The 17,639-nt window shown below is 43.8% G+C and overlaps 1 long non-coding RNA gene across 1 annotated transcript in view; it reads left to right on the plus strand.

Annotated features, from left to right (window-relative positions):
* The window catches only part of LOC135057595 (uncharacterized), a 58,809-nt gene that overhangs the window by 10,794 nt on the left and 30,376 nt on the right, over positions 1-17,639 (plus strand). The window lies entirely within an intron of this gene.

Genomic DNA, 17,639 nt, shown 5'->3' on the forward strand with positions numbered 1-17,639 from the left:
CAGAATTTATCCTGCATCTAAAGGTATCTTTTATATCCTACCTTCACCCTGGAACATCTACCCCAATCCAAATAATGAATAAACAGGACAAGTATAGGTGTGATTTTACATATGAAAGGAAATGGTTAGCGCGCTGATTGGTTGTAAAGGATGCGGTATGTGGCTGTATTTTGTGTTTTGCCGTGAAAACTGAAAAAATGAAAAAATGATTAATCTGGAAAAAATGATTACTCTGGAAAAAACGGATATGTTAATTTAATCGTATATAGGTTACAGGTTAATATGCCATAGGTCCTAATTGCAACCTCTAAGAGGTGTAATGCTACTCGTCTTTGTTGTTCACCGCTGTCAGGTGTGTCCTGCAGACTACCCTTTGCACTGTATACCTTCCTGATGGTATACAGGTTAGACTCCAGCTCAGGCAAATGTCAGGTGTACCACGTGGGTCACCTTTACCATAGGGGTGGTGAGTGCCTATGTCTCCTCTGAGACTGGGTGTCAGGTATGTTAGTATGTTAGTAGTATGTGGACAGTGCGGCGTCCCGCCTGTCACTAATAGTCTATGTGTATCACTGAGGTATGGGGCCGTGGGCTGCGTGTCTTTAGACTAAACGCCGGGGGTTGGTGCTTTCCTACCGCCGGTGAGCCGCGTCTCCTCCTCCCCAACCTCAGATACCTGTCCTCGATGTCTTCTGTTTCCCTCGGTCCGCGCGTTGTCCAACAGCCGCCGGTCTCCACTTTCTCTGCCTCGCCTGTGTCTCGTCCCGTTCACTTCCTGGTTTGCGCGTCACGTCACGTGCCGTGTCACGTGAGCGCTGTGTGTTAGGATGTGAAAAGATGATTTTACATAACCTCTACATGTAAGTAAGGACAAGGTGTACACAGTAACTCACATAGAAAATGCAGGGAGCACACATGTAAAGGAATCTTTTTTTTTTTTTTACAATCAAGTCATAAAATTGATGAGGCATACCCCTACTCACACCACAAGTTGTAGGGACACTCCCATCAAGGTATCTCTGTATCAAAATTATTCAGTGAACAGAGCTTGGTTCAGGGGTGGATATATGTTACGTCCAGATCCAGAAAAAGGTGACAAGCAAAATTTCTTTTTATTCCACAGTTTTTCACAAAACAAAATAGAGGATCAAGTATTTAAAAAACAGATCTCAGTTCAAATATAAAGATTAAGTATAAAATCTTTAAAAAAAATATCACACACACACAAAAAAAAAAAGGAAGAAAAAAATTAGTCAGGTCTCCCAGATGCTACTCGCACTCCTTGTTGTCAATGCGTTTTGGTCAAGTGACCTTTATCAAGACATGTTAAGATTGTTAATCTCTTTGCAAATAAATCATCACTGTGAGCAGCAGCACTAAGGTACCTTGGCACATGTAACTTAGACACATGCAGATGTTAAAGTGGGCTGGAATGGGGCGGAACTGCGTTCCATCACTTCTAATTGAAGGCGGAACCAGTTCCGACTCCGTCCGCCCACAGCATCGGGTCCTGGCTGCAGTGCACTTTAAAGCTGGCAGCGCCCACCAGCCAATCATGGCTTGCGGGCAGACCGGCTGCCAATTAAAAGAAAGCTGGCATGAGCCAATCACAGCTCACGCACTTCCAGCCAATGAGAAGCTGCCAAGTGGCATCCTCTCACTGTCTGGCGGCGCGCCAGCCGTGATTGGCGTGCAATCGGCACTAGATTCAAAGTGTGGCCTCTTCTTTTCTTCAGCAGCTGGTCCGCAGGAATGGCTGGTGGCTGCTGACAACTTAAAACTGCACTTCAGCTGGAACCCAGCCAATGCTCGATGCTCTTCCTCCACCCCACTCCCAGTGCAGACAGAGGTGTGTCTCAGGGAAATGATAGGAGCAGTGGGTGAGATAGGGGGGAGAGGCACAGGGGGTGAGATGGGGGAGTGAGGCACAGGGGTGTGATGGGGGAATGAGAGGTGCAGGGGGTGAGCTAGAAGTGGCTGAAGGGGTAGCAGGGAGTGAGATGGGGAGTGAGGCTCATGGGGTGAAATAGGCGAGTGAGGTATAGGGGGTGAGATAGGGGAATGAGAGATGCATGGTGTGAGATGGGGAAGTGAGGCACATGGGGTAAGATACGAGAATGAAAGGAGCAAGGTGTGAGAAGGGGGAGTGAGGCACAGGGGGTGAGATAGGGGAGTGAGGCACAGGGAGTGAGATAGGGAAATGAAAAGTGCAGGAGGTGAGATAGAAGCAGAGGCTGAAGGGGTAGCAGGGAGTGAGAGGAGCAGGGGTGAGAAGGGTGAGTGAGGCACAGGGGGTGGGTGAGATGGCTGAGTGAGGCACAGGGGGTGAGATGGGGGAGTGATGTACAGGGGGTGAGATAGGGGAATGAGAGGAGCATGGAATGAGGTGGGGGAGTGAGAGGTGCATGGGTTAAGATAGAAGCAGAGGCTGAAGGGGTAGAAGGGAGTGAGAGGTGTAGGGTGTAAGTAAAGGACAGAAAGATGCAGGTGATCAGACACGAAGGAGAGTAAAGGCAGATGTATTAAGCCTGGAGAAGAGATAAAGCAGTGATAAGTGCAAGGTGATAACGCACTAGCCAATCAGCTCCAATATGTAAATTGAGAGGAGCTTACTGGCTGGTGCGTTTATCACCTTGCACTTATCACTGCTTTATAACTTTTCCAGACTTAATACATCTGCCCCTTAGGGAGTAAGAGGCTTACCTAATATGAAGATATGGACACATGAGGACAGTGACAGACCAAGAAAACAGAAAGGACACATGGAAGACATAGGAGAGGTGAGCAAAGGTTGTTCAACATATCCTGCTACATTGCGCACCACATCTAAAATTGGGGCGGACTGCTGTGGGCATTGTCTGTATAAGCAACACTGCTACTGTGAGCATTGTGTGTGTAAAGGGCATTAATATGTGGGGCAATGTGAATAAGATTGTGCTACTGTGAGGCATTATTTTGAATTGGAGGTACTATAGTGTGGCTACACCCCTTCCTAGTGAGGCCATGCCCCCTTTTTGCAGCGCACACAGGTGGCGGAGGGGGGGGGGGGGGGGGTGGGGGGGAGAGAGTTCCCCCACTTCTCCAGGACCACTTTAAGCCCTGGACGCATGCACAGTTCACACTTCGTACCTATCAGCATGGTGTACAATTCTGAATCAAGCCCTTAGTGTGCAGGTAACTGTAACTGTCCCTATAGATACGTATTTGAATGGAAATATTATTACCTGTGGGGGGCAGCTAGGGACTACTGTATGTGTTTTACTGAAAATAGAAATACATAGAATGCCCCATTCTTTAGAGTGGAAAGGAAAGATTTCATTCTGAAATACTGTAGCTGTGAGTAATGAGCTTATCATACTGTACATGGATTGCAAAAGTTTAGGGCGATGACTTGATATTAATGTTAAAAGATTAAGTGGCTAATTTATGAAACAGTGAAAAGAGCGCAGAAGTGAGCCAGTGGAGAAGTTGCCCATGGCAACCAATCAGCTTTGAATTAACATTTATCAAGTGCTTTCTATAAAATTATACATACAGTAGCATCTGATTGGTTACCATGGGCAACTTCTCCACTATTTTCATTGCTTTATTAATAGACCTGCAAGCTGTACCAAAAAAATCTACAGGCTGAATCATTGCTTGTGTAGTCAATTCCACCTATTCTGTGAGAAGCAACTTACAGTATTTCACATAAGGAAAAAAAAATCTTATTGCAAAATGATGGATGTACTATAAGTCACTGATATGTCAAATGATTTTTTTTTATTGTTACATTTTGCACAACATAATTATAATTAAACCTTGAAGCACTTAGATAATGTAAAAAAACAAACAAAAAAACATGTTTTCAGATATGATCATTTTATATGTATCATTATAAATCAAGTGCAATGTTACAAGGACTCTTGATACAATTCAAAAATGATTTTAATTGTTTTTTTTCTTTTTGTAGCAATGAAAGGAAGGTTAGCAGAGAAAATGTAGGAGATGATTATATATAGCAAATCAAGGTTAATGGAATAATTCTGATGCACACAGGCATTGATTCATCATTCAGTCACATCACACCAACATTGTGCACCAGTCCCATTGACCTTAACATTAGCTCTGTGCATGGAATAACAATGTTAACAACAAATAATACTTGATCATAGATTATTGTTTTTTTTCCCCAGAAAAGCTAATATTTTAGATTTATGGATGTGCTGTGTTTCTAAAAAAAAAAAAAAAAAATCATCTTTTTTTTTTTTTAAAGTCACATGTTCTGTATAAAGGGGGTTATTCAGAGATGGTCACAGATTTTACTATTGCAGCAAAATCTGCTCACATGCTGGGGGCCACCCAGCACAGGGCAAAGTCACCCAGCATGTGTGGTGCTGCCCAACGATGCAATCTCAAATTCAGTTGAGATTACATTGAATATAGGGCACTGCCGCAATGTTTCCTATCACAGGAAATGCAGGAGACGTCATCGGCCAGCCCCGAAAACGGCCATGACATGCCTGCATTTCCTGCCCTCCTCTCCCCCAACACCACGTCCTTGCCCTCGGACACCTGTCGCCTATCAATCACTATACGATCGCATGGTTCCGGGATATGATCGCATAGTGAATGGTTGCGCAAATACACTTCATCTGCTGCACATGTGCAGACCCTTTGGAAGCAGCCCTGCGTGTGAATGCAGCAGCTGCATCCATCTCTAAATAAGACCCATAGCGCCTTTTGCCCAATCCCTTTTTAATTATTCACATAGAATGATTTTTGTATGATTGGCAACTATCCCTAATTGAAAGTGATAGTCCAAAGTTCAGAAAGTTTTTTCCCCCCATGGTTATTGGACATTGCTGTCTGAAGCACTTTAGTTGCCGGATATTTCTTATCTCTGCATCCAGTTGCACAGTGGGTGGGTACTCTTTAGCCAGGCTTGGACCTGTTGGAGGAACCTGGCAGGGGCTGGGTCCCGCTGGCTCCTCCTCCTTCCCCGTTACACAGAGCCACAGTGTAGGGAGGGAGAGTACTGACTGCTGCTGCAGCAACCTTTCTCCCCAGCCGAGCACATGCTGCTGTGTGCTGGGCTGGGGAGACAGTCAGCTGCAGCAGCAGTCCTCTCTCTCTCTCCCTGGGCGGGATGTACTAAGCTTTGAAAAGTGATAATTTCATGGTGTTAAAATACCAGCCAACCAGCTCCTAACTGACATTTTTCAAACACATCCTGTGACATTGCAGTTAGGAGCTGAATGGCTGGTACTTTATCACAGTAATATTATCACTTTTCAAGGCTTATTACATCCCACCCCCTGAGTTTGGGAGCATTAACTCCCACACACCCGCCGTCTGCTGTTATTGGCCACCAGAATGAACACCGGTGCTCCCCGTGGCTGCACGTAAGACCTGAGTTTTTAGATTTCATAAGGTGAGGCCTGTCTACACCTTTGCTACATTGGCCATAGCCCCTCCCTTTACTGGGGCACAGCAGGGCTGTCAGCACCCCTGTCTGCAGTATGAGTGGTGCTGAATCCTGGAAAGGACATGAATAAATGCCTCCACAGAGAGCTTATACTTTATTACTCTTTGGTCTAGACCAGTGGTTCTTAAACTCGGTCCTCAGGACCCCACAAGGTTCACGTTTTCCAAGTCACTTGGCAGCTGCACTATGTATCACCAACTGTCACATTTTAAAAATCTACAGGTGACCTGAAAAATATGAACCATGTGGGGTCCTGAGAACCGAGTTTGAGAACCTGTGGTCTAGACCAATGTTTGAGTAACATGTAAAAGTGGCTCTGGAACTTTGGAGCACTAGAATAGTCAGAGCAGACAATAACATTGTAACCGTTCTGTTGTCCTAGGAACCTAAGAGTGACTGTGACAAGGTATCAGTTTATTGTGAAGCCAGAGGCCTTCAATGTCATATCTTATTACCTAAGTATTCACTAGCATACATAGTAGTGCTGAGATGCATTGCCTAAGTAAAATAATCTTTGTTCAGTGATTTCACTGATTTGCATATTAGATGTTTGGTTGAGGTTATTATTGAGTATGAGTGTGTAAAATCATTCTATCTATATATTGTACTTAAAATAAGTATGTATTCCTGCTGTAGTTACTGTATACATAACTGAACCATTTTTTTTTTTTTAGATTACTGTTGTTGCTGATTCACTTTTTTTTACTGAACCACCTCTTAGCAGTCAGGTGGGTACTTTGAATTTCAGTCACATGACCTCTTGCAATTTAAGCTGCAGTTCAGGTTGTGGAGGCTTATTTATATTGCAATCAAAGCTCAACCTATATTTTACTGTAGTAGTTTAAGTATTTTCTACCCATTACAATTGCAGCGAACTGAAAAGAGTTTATTTGCCTTACTTTTTCCTGCTTATTTTTGTTCTTTCCTGTGCTTGTTATTACCCTTTCCTGAACTTTTGCACCCTTTAAGTTTGTTAACCTTTGCTTGGAATGTACATGCTACTAATCCTGTTATCACCTATCTGAGGGAGGGCCACCATCTGGGTGAAGGGTGGGGAGGAGGTACATCCAGTACTAAGGTACCAGACCTGCTTGGACTCAGAGAAGAGCCCACAGTGCATCTGTGACTAAAGAAGCAATTAGCAAGACATTTCATTTCATTTTAAGACTTGGCATGAAGTTATTAATTCCTAGACCAGTGCCTTGAATACTTTCATTTTTATCAATTATTTTGCCATCAATGTTTTCATTGTAACATGTTTTATTTGCAATATCTGTTGCTTGTTTGCACTATACATTTTTTTTAATGCCACCAAATAAGAACAGGAATCCATATGTGACATACTGTTGGGCAATATCCTATTAGCAGTAGATATGTGTGCCTGCCCAAATCTTGAGTTTTGGGGTCTTGTTTTGGATCTGCCAAAACTTTGTAGGGTTTTGAAACTGTATTTTTTTTAAATCATAAAAACAACTAAAATCACAGAGTTTGGGCCTGTTTTTGGGGGTAATTCTGAGTTGATCGTAGCAGCAAGTTTGTTAGCAATTGGGCAAAACCATGTGCACTGCAGGGGATGCAGATATAACATGTGCAGAGAGAGTTAGATTTGGGTGGGTTATTTTGTTTCTGTGCAGGGTAAATACTGGCTGCTTTATTTTTACACTGCAATTTAGATTTCAGTTTGAATACACCCCACCCAAATCTAACTCTCTCTGCACATGTTATATCTGTCCCCCCTGCAGTGCACATGGGCCCTCATTCCGAGTTGTTCGCTCGTTATTTTTCTTCGCATTAGTGCGATTTTCCGCTAACTGCGCATGCGCAATGTTCGCACTGCGGCTGCGTCAAGTAAATTTGCTAAGAAGTTTGGTATTTTACTCACGGCATTACGAGGTTTTTTCTTCGTTCTGGTGATCGGAGTGTGATTGACAGGAAGTGGGTGTTCCTGGGCGGAAACTGACCGTTTTATGGGTGTGTGTGAAAAAACGCTGCCGTTTCTGGGAAAATGCGGGAGTGGCTGGAGAAACGGGGGAGTGTCTGGGCGAACGCTGGGTGTGTTTGTGACTTCAAACCAGGAACGAGACTGACTGAACTGATCGCAGTGGCAGAGTAAGTGTCGAGCTACTCAGAAACTGCTAAGAAATTTCTATTCACAATTTTGAGAATCTTTTGTTCGCAATTCTGCTAAGCTAAGATTCACTCCCAGTTGGCGGCGGCTTAGTGTGTGCAATGCTGCTAAAAGCAGCTTGTGAGCGAACAACTCGGAATGAGGGCCATGGTTTTGCCCAACTGCTAACAAATTTGCTGCTGCGATCAACTCAGAATTAGGCCCCTTGTTCCTACAGTATTAAGAACCTCAAAAACATTAATTTCAAGTCGTTTCCAAGTATTTTTGACCACCTCGCAGTTCACAATTGTTTTCATCCTTTTTAGGCCAAAGGTTGCAGCGAGCCCAGGTGGTCACCAGAACTTTGTGGGCCCCATAGCAATATTTTGAAGGGCCCCCCATCCCAATGCTTCTAGAGAGACACTTTGATGAAGCTCTTGTTATTTTTTTTGCCTATAATAGTTACATAGTAGTACCATAGTTACATAGTCAGTGAGGTTGAAAAGAGGCAAACTGCCCACCTGGTTCAACCTGTATTCTGTGTTAATCTATTCTTATTATAATGTGCCTGCTGAATTAATGGCTTAGTACCAAATGAAAACAATGATTCTTACCACTCCCAGATAATGTAAAGTCAATATGTTAAATGCTATAGCCCTGGATACATTTACCAGTTAGGAATCTGTCCAATACGCTTTTAAATACATTTACAGTGTCTGCCATTATTACCCTCTCTGGCAGGGAGTTCCAAATCTATATTGCCCTTACCATGAAAACCCTTTCCTATGTTGTGTATGGAATTTCCTCTCCTCTAACCTAAGCACTCTAGTTCATTTTCTGAACCATAGTAGAAGCTTATTTTTCTGGCTGGGTCCACAGGATTATCCACAGGATAACATTGGGATATTGTCGATCGACAGCAAAAATGGCACCAACACGGTCACGAGCTTTCTGGCCTCCCAGGATGCATTGGGGCCTCCACTATATAGTCCCGCCCACTAACTCGGTCAGATCAGTTTTTTGCTTGGTGCGGCAGGAAGCCGCATGGTCACAGGGCTGCTGTGAGAGCAGCCTCAAGTTTTCATTACTTTATTTTTATAGACTTACTATAATGTGTTTTAGAGCGACTTCTCTTAACAGCGTCTTAAACGCATATTAGAAAGAGTCGCTCCAACAACTCCTCACCGGGTCGCAACAACGCTTACCTTCGGGTATCAGTGCTGTCTCGACGGGCGTCTGTGTCGGATGTTCTAGCAGGTCCAGCAGACGTAACCAGGCTGTGGCCGGAGCATGGGGAGACGGTGAGTCTATGGACTTCCTCTTACTAGAGGGGTCAGGACACAGCTACACTGTTTTGGTGGAGACTACAAACAGTGTGTTGGTGCGCCGAACATCTCGAGTGTGACAGCGCTACGCTCCGGGGATCACAGGCGCCAGGACTAGGTAGAGGCCGCGATCCTGGGAGTTTAAGTCAACAGGGGGATTCAGACGCTCTCCTGGCCGCCCCTCCTCCGAGTTCATGGCCAGTTCCCGCGTGTGTCTCGTTTCATGTACTGAATTACCTCACTTCCGGCTCAGACGCTACCACGAGGGTACTCGGTCGCATCTCAGATGCTGCGGTTGTGTACACTGGATATAAACCCGCCCAGACCGAGTCGCAGGCCTTTAGCGTCTGCATACACGTGGAAGTCGCTCAGCGTCCGTGTCCGTTGGTGAGCGTCCGTGTCCGTTATCAGTTACCAAGAGCGGCAGTGTACATCAGTAGCGTCTGAATCTACTCAGCGTCTTACGAGCGTATTTGCTTGGATATGGAAGTGTGGTGAGTCTCCCTGTATCCCGCTCTCTGGAGGCAGGGTATACAGTACTTAAAATTCTCTCTACTTCTTAGTATGCATTGTTAATTTTTTAGTACCTATTGCATATGAGACCTGTATATTACTGTTTTCTGCATGTTATGTTGAAATTAGAACCAGTTAAAACAGAAGTACAATTTTCCTACTTATGTTTAAGTTATTATGGAAGTTGTATTCTCGGATGACAATGTCTAATGCTTTAACATGTGACTGACTGCTAGTATGTGTGCTGATTTTTCTGTGTAATGTCAGTCCTGTTCTGACCCTCAAATCAGGTGCACTGTGGTCAAATTGATCTCACCTCCTATATACTGACATATAAGGTGTTTTTCAGTCACAAAGTGTGTAGTTGATAACAGGTTAATACCATGTCTATGAGCGGCAAAAGTGATGAGGAGAATTTACCAAGCACTCCTATAACCCTAACATGCTTATCTTGTAAGTCAGGGGTAATTGATATGAATCAATTGGTCACTTATGAGGGTTTGTGTGCAAACTGTTTCGCTTTTCAGCGAAGTAAAAAACAGGAGTTAGTTCAACCTCCAGTAGAGCCACCATGGAACATGTTCGCAAAGACTCTGTCTTCAATAGCGGACAGGTTAGCTCCGGTAGCACCACCTCAAGGGTTAGGTTACACTATGAACCCATACATGCAGCTCCCCTCCTATGGTTTGGTTCCAGTAGCCTCTACAAGCAACCAAGGGGCAGGTAAGACTAAGACAGATACGTCTGTGTGGCAGACTACACAAGATGATACATCGGAGGATGATGAGGAAACAATAAAATCAACTCCGTATGATGATCAGTCGCAGAGCTTTAGTTCAGAAGATGTAGCTGAACTTATTAATGCCATGAAGGCTGTGCTTTCTTTGGAAGAGCCAGCCAAGACAGCGTTAAAAGCAAAAGCACCTGTATTTAAGCGAACAAAATTAGTGAAAGCTGAATTTCCAGCGTAAGATGAGTTGACGGAAATGATGGATGAGTCTTGGGCAGTGTCCAGTAAAAAGTATACGATTCCTTAGAGATGGGATTCTTATTATCCATTTCCTGCTGGGGATTGTTCGAAGAGAGAAGTTCCTCCAAAAGTAGATGCACATGTTCTGCGACTCGTGCATAAATCTGCTTTACCACTGTCATCTACCTCTTTGAATGATGTCACAGACAGAAGGGTAGAGAGCCTTTTGAAAAATATTTTTTCTCTAGTAGGAGCAGTGGTAAGACCTGCTATGGCTTCGGCCTGGGTAGCAAAGGCTATGGGCGAATGGATAGAGGAACTAGAGAACAGCATCCCTTCTCCTACTGGGGAGCAAGATGATCGTTTTTGCCGTTTAAGACAATCTGCCCAGTATTTGGAAGAAGCAGCAATTGATGTAGGTACAGTTGCTTCTAAAGCTTCAGCTTTGACAGTAGTCGCTCATCGAGCAATTTGGCTACGTACCTGGAAGGCAGATGCGGAATCCAAGAAAGAATTGGAAGCATTGCCTTTTGTGGGTAATATATTATTTGGAAAACCTTTATCGCATATCCTAGAATCAGAGGCTGAATCGAAAAAGGTTCGATTTCCGGCAACCTATAACCCTAAGTCCAAGGGTTTAAAATTTCGCTCATTTCACTGGCAAAGCAAAGCAAAAGCTAAAGAGGAGCCTAAACAACCCCAGTTTAAATCCAGGGGTAGGAAGCAGTGGGCTAGCAAAAAGCCAGCTTCCAAACCTGAACAAAAACCCTTAGCCAGAAGAGACGGGCCTCCGCCTGGAGGATTCCAGGGTTGGGGTTCGACTCCTTCAATTTGCACACATATGGCAACAGTCAACAGCAGATGCCTGGGTGCAGAAGGTAGTATCTCAGGGGTATGGGTTCCCATTCAGGAGGCAGCCTCCTCAAAGATTTTTTTGCACCAGCCCGTCTCGTATAGAGTCGAAGGCCAATGCCCTGCAAGAAGCAGTCCAAAAATTACTGCAGTCAGGTGTGATTGTCCCAGTACCTCCATCACAAAAGGGACAGGGGTATTACTCCAATCTATTTCTAATCCAGAAACTGAATGGGTCATATCGACCAATTCTAAATCTGAAAATGTTGAACAAATACATATGGATCCCGAAGTTCCACATGGAGACGTTACGCTCCATAATGTTGGCTATGGAACTGGGAGATTACATGGTATCTCTGGATGTACGGGATGCTTACCTACATGTGCCAATAGCACTGTCACATCAGTGTTACCTCAGGTTTGCCATCCTCCAGGAATATTTCCAGTTCCAAGCTCTGCCTTTCGGGCTAGCTACAGCACCCAGGGTGTTTACCAAGATCATGGTGGTTATGGCAGCTTGTCTGCGCAAGCAGGGGATAAGAATATTCCCATACCTCGACGACCTGTTAATCTTAGCACAATCGCAAGATTTACTGTTGACCCATCTTCAACAGACGATAGTTTGTTTACAGAGACACGGGTGGCTCATAAATTGGGAGAAGTCGTAACTGAATCGGTCACAGCGGATGGTTCATTTGGGGGCCATATTGGATTCAGACATACACAAAGTTCTCTTACCAGAGAAAAAGATAGTCAAGGTGCAGGTCATGGCTCAGGAAGCGTTGCAAGCCCAGACAATGTCAGTCCATGCAGCAATGAGACTGTTGGGTCTGATGGTATCAACCTTCGACATGGTGGAATATGCGCAATTCCACTCCAGACCATTGCAGCACCTTATTCTGACCTAATGGAACGGAAATCATTGGACGATAAAGAAACAGATGATAAAGATTCCAGTAAAGGTAAAAAGGTCTCTAGCGTGGTGGCTACAGACAGACCATTTAAACATGGGGAGACCCTTTTGGATAAAAGAGTGGCAAGTCCTGACAACAGATGCCAGCCTGCAGGGCTGGGGGGTGGTACTCGGAAGCCTATGGTTCCAGGAAAATGGACCGCAAGGGAAAGTCGCCTGCCGATAAATCTGTTGGAGATAAGGGCCGTTTACTTGGCTCTAGTTCAGGCAAAGGACAATCTACAAGGAAGACCAGTCCAGATCCGCTCAGACAATGCGACGGCAGTAGCATACCTCAATCATCAAGGAGGAACTCACAGCAAGAGTCTGATAGAGGAAGTAACTCCCATTCTAAAATGGGCAGAACTCCATCTCCCGGCATTGTCAACAGTATTTGTCCTGGGTGCACTAAATTGGGAAGCGGATTTTCTCAGTCTGCACACCATTCAGGAAACCAAATGGGCACTACACCCAGAAGTGTTTCAGACACTGGTGAACAGATGGGGTCTACCAGAGATGGACTTTATGGCGTCTCGTCTAAACAGCAAAGTTCTGAGGTACGGATCAAGAACAAGGGACCCAGGAGCGGTCCTGATAGACGCACTGTCAGTAGAATGGAGGTTTCAGCTGGCATATCTGTTCCCACCAATATCTCTGTTACCCAGAGTAGTGAGAAAGATAAAACAGGCAAAAGGAGCAATCATTCTAATAGCTCCAGCTTGGCCAAGAAGGCATTGGTACACAGATCTGTTGAGAATGTCCGTGGAAGCACCGATACTGCTCCCTCAACGTCCAGATCTGTTAATGCAGGGTCCTTGTTATCACAGTCGTCTGGATCGCCTGTCTTTGACGGCGTGGCTGCTGAAACCTCTATCTTAGAGGCTAAAGGATTTTCGAAACAAGTAATCCAAACCATGCTTAGAGCAAGAAAGCCTTCTTCGTCTCGTGTGTATCATAGAATATGGCAAGCCTATATTCAATGGTGTACTGGAAAGAATTACAATCCGAGATCTTTTAAAGTAGCTAGGATTTTGGATTTCCTTCAGGCAGGATTGGATAAAGGGTTGAAAGTTGCTTCTTTGAGGGTTCAAGTCTCAGCGTTAACTGTATGGTTTCAGCAGAAGATTGCTGATTTACAGGATGTACGTACATTTTTCCAAGGAGTAGTACATATTCAACCTCCATTTGTTCCTCCGGCAGCTCCCTGGGATTTGAATTTAGTTCTTAAATTTCTCCAGGGTCCTTTGTTTGAACCACTTGAGAGAGCAGATCTTAAGTGGTTAACGGTTAAAGTTCTTTTTTACTGGCAATGGCGTCAGCCAGAAGAGTGTCAGATTTAGGAGCATTATCGTGTAAGTCTCCTTTCCTTAGTTTTTTTCCAGACAAAGCAGTTCTCAGAACGAGATCTAGTTATCTTCCAAAGGTGGTATCAAAGTTTCACCTGAATGAAGAGATTGTAGTCCCAGCTTTTCAGGTATCGGGACTATCTGCGGGAGAAGCGTCGCTGGACGTGGTCCGGGCTTTGAGAATCTACATAGAGCGTACTAGTGCCATCAGGAAAACTGATTCTCTCTTCATCCTATATGGATTCCATAGTAGAGGATGGCCTGCTAGTAAACAGATGCTGGCGAGATGGCTCCAAATGGTAATATCTGAAGCTTATTCTCATGCAGTTCTCCCTATTCCAGCTAATGTCTCTGCACACTCTACACGTAAGGTAGGTCCTTCTTGGGCTGCCCAACAGGGTGCTCCAGCAGAACAGATATGTAGGGCAGCCACATGGTCTTCCATAAACACATTCATCAGACATTATGCCTTGGATACTTTTGCCTCTCATGACGCAGACTTTGGGCGAAAGGTCCTCCTGTGCAATCAGGAGCGTCCCCACCACTAAAATGGCTTTGGGAATCCGAATGTTATCCTGTGGATAATCCTGTAGACCTAGCCAGAGAAATATACGTTATGGTAAGAACTTACCATTGATAACATGATTTCTCTTATATCCACAGGTATCCACAGGGATCCCACCCTGACGCATCTGATTTGAGGATCTAGACAATCACTAAACCTCTTCCTTCTTGTATGGAAGGGTGTGCATGTGTGTTATTATCGCCTGTACAGGTCTCTACCTAATGTTCCTGCCTAAAATCGCTGTGGAAAGAACTGATCTGACTGAGTCAGTGGGCGGGACTATATAGTGGAGGCCGCAATGCATCCTGGGAGGCCAGAAAGCTCGTGACCGTGTTGGTGCCATTTTCGCTGTCGCTCGACAATATCCCAATGTTATCCTGTGGATACCTGTGGACATAAGAGAAATCACGTTATCAACGGTAAGTTCTTACCACATCGTATATTTAATGTTATGCCCCATAGTAGTGCCCTAGTTTCTATTATGAATAGCAGTAGTGCTTAAGTTCACCCTATGTCAAATTTCAGAGCTGCCAGTACACATTACGTTGCACAGTACCCCCAATTCACATTATGGTATATAGTGCTCTCCGTTCATATTGGGCCTCATTACAGTGCAATGGCTCATATTATATAACATTAAAATGCCCTCCAGTTAATTTTATACCACACTATAATGAGCAGGTCCAGAGGCATACCTATATATATATTGCACACCCCAAGGAAAATTTTTGAAAATACCCCTATGTACCACCCAATGGGTAAAAATGTATACAACACATGTAACTTTGACAGGGAAGATGGACTCCTTTCAGCTCTGGGCCCCATAGCAACTGCACTGCTTGCACATATGGTAGCTATGCCCTTGGTGGTCACTAACTGACACAACAGAAACACAAACATGCAGCAATTTATAACACATATATGCCACATGGCAGTGCAGTAATGAAAAATGGGCCATCCCTCCCTTAAATTGGATATTCAAAAGGACATGCACAATTTAACAAACCAAGCACTTCAGTGACTGGGACATACACTTTTGTGGCAGAAGTGCTTGCTGTGTCCCAACAAAACATTTTTTTTAAGGACTAGCTCACTTATGATGAGGATCTTGATGATGATGCTGTTAATTACATTATAATCTTGTACAATAAATGTCATGTCTTTGCCGCAAATAAAGTAACATGGAGGAGGGACCTAGATGGGTAATGTTCTTACCTTTGCTAAGTTTTGCATCACAAATGGAGCAGATGCCTCCACAAACATTGTCAGAATTGGGGTAAAAATAATCCTACACCCAAGAGGTGGCTTTTTAGGTTTTCTGACCAGGCATCGCAATGGCTTTCTTTTTATCGTGATCAACAACTGCAGGCACTGGTGGCTGACTAACACAAACAACATCATCAACAACATCCTCACTGTCTGATAGCACACATATCCCCCTCACCCTGTCCCACTTCCACACATGAATCCTCAATTTCTATTATGTCCTCCTCATCATCACCATCTTTACTTGTACTGCTCCCCACATGTGCAGAAATGGTGGAAGGAGGTGAAAGAGGCTTCTCTATGAGGACAGTGTGAAAGATGTCAATCTCACAAATAGCTGACATGGACACCCCTAAATGTTCCTCAAGAATGTTTGATGGTTCTGATTGCACAGTTTGTCGTATTTCCACTGCAGCAAACTTTCCTTTTGATGTTTTTTTTCTTTACCACTGTACAATTAAATGATTTTACATGCCTTGACTTAAGCCCTCTATGCCCCTGGCCATCTGCTTTAGTAGATGATGTTGACGGACTTGTATCTTCATGACTGGTGACAGCACCTGCACCACTAGTATGTGCTTCCTGCTCTCCTCTCAATTGTTCATCCTCCATATCTATTCACAAGTACGAATGAAGTGGGTTAGAGCACACACCACAATTTCTACAAAAAGTGTAATAGTCAGATATAGTAATAAAACACTGCGGTTTAATTTCATCAACAGTGTCGAACAACACATGTATGAGTCAGAAATAGTAACGTACTGCGGTCTGACCGCTAGTGTCACAGTACTTATGAAAATAAAATAAAAATGGTATAGTACACTGGGGTACAGCACAAACAAACAAAAATATAATTTCTTTATCATTATATTTTAGAATTTTTAGCTTTTATTATTGTAATTTTCCACTGGGGTGGAGCCCCTTGATGGATGGACAGATCACCCCTTGTCAGATATACCACCAGATGACAGACTGAGCCCCCCTGGACTGATACTGATACATAGGACACACCAGCCCCTGGTACACATACAGTATACTGGGATTTATTTTAACACTGGGGCAAAAAGCCCCTGGATGTATATGGACAGATCACCCCTTGTTGTCAGATACACCACCAGCCGACGGACAGAGAACCCTTGGACTGATACACCAGCCCTACAGCAGCCCCATGCAAAACAAACCCCAGATACATCTGTTCCGTACACTCTCCAGAGCCAGAGTGAAAATGGCGCAGATCACCGGGACCTTTATAGAATCCAAAACCCTGCAAGAATCTGACAGTGGGATGATGACGTTTTGCCTCGTTTTGGGATCCAAGTCTGGTGGGAAGCCCTGAGCCAGACTCTGATCCGGACTCGAAATGCAAAGTTTTGGTGAGTCCGGTTCTCGGAGAACCGGACCCATTCATCTCTGATTAACAGTGGTACTTTACCACAGCTAATAGGATCACCGGCAACTATCCTATTAGCCTTGATGTTATCATCCTGTTCCCCCGATGCTTGCATTTATTGTGGATTATGCTTTACATGCCTTAGGAACATGAAGCATAATCCCCGATAAACAGCCCCCGATGCCGTGAAAAACACATGGGTTTGGAATCTTATCCCCAATCCCTTGTGTTATCATGTGATTGTGGGTCCAATTTTGGCTGCTAATAATGGCCTCTAATTGGATACCGTAATAATGACCATTGTTCATTAATCCCGATATTCATCCGTTTTTAATAGACGAAAATGCATCGGGGCTAATAGGATACCACCCAGAGAGTTAAAATTATTTTTACTCTAAGATAATGTGCTTATAATAAATTCTTCCAAATATACTGTTTAAGGCACACAGAGGAAGAGATCTCAGGACAACAGTTTTTATTGTACTGATTTGCTAACTTATTTTCTTACTTATATCTATTGTGTTTTATTATTGTAAAACTCAGAATCACGTCTTTAGGTGTCCTCTTCTATACCAGCTGTTCTTGCAGTCAGGTTGGCATGTTTTAAGTCATTGTCATATCAATTGGAAGTGGATATGACATACAAACAGTTCAATCTTGTCTGTGTCATTACTTGTTTTCCTTTCTGGATTTGATATCATAATATAATCAAGGTCATTGTTTTTTCTTAGCAGAATGGTACATACTGTAGATCTCTTGCAACCGATTGTTAATACATACCACAGGGATGTATATAACCTTTTCAACACAGAGTTTCTTCATGTTTATTCCTATTTTCATTTATTTAGATAATCCTTTGAGAATGTATAAAAAGGCATACAAATTA

This window comes from Pseudophryne corroboree, chromosome 3 (genome assembly GCF_028390025.1).
Source record: "Pseudophryne corroboree isolate aPseCor3 chromosome 3, aPseCor3.hap2, whole genome shotgun sequence".
Classification (NCBI taxonomy): Eukaryota; Metazoa; Chordata; class Amphibia; order Anura; family Myobatrachidae; genus Pseudophryne; species Pseudophryne corroboree.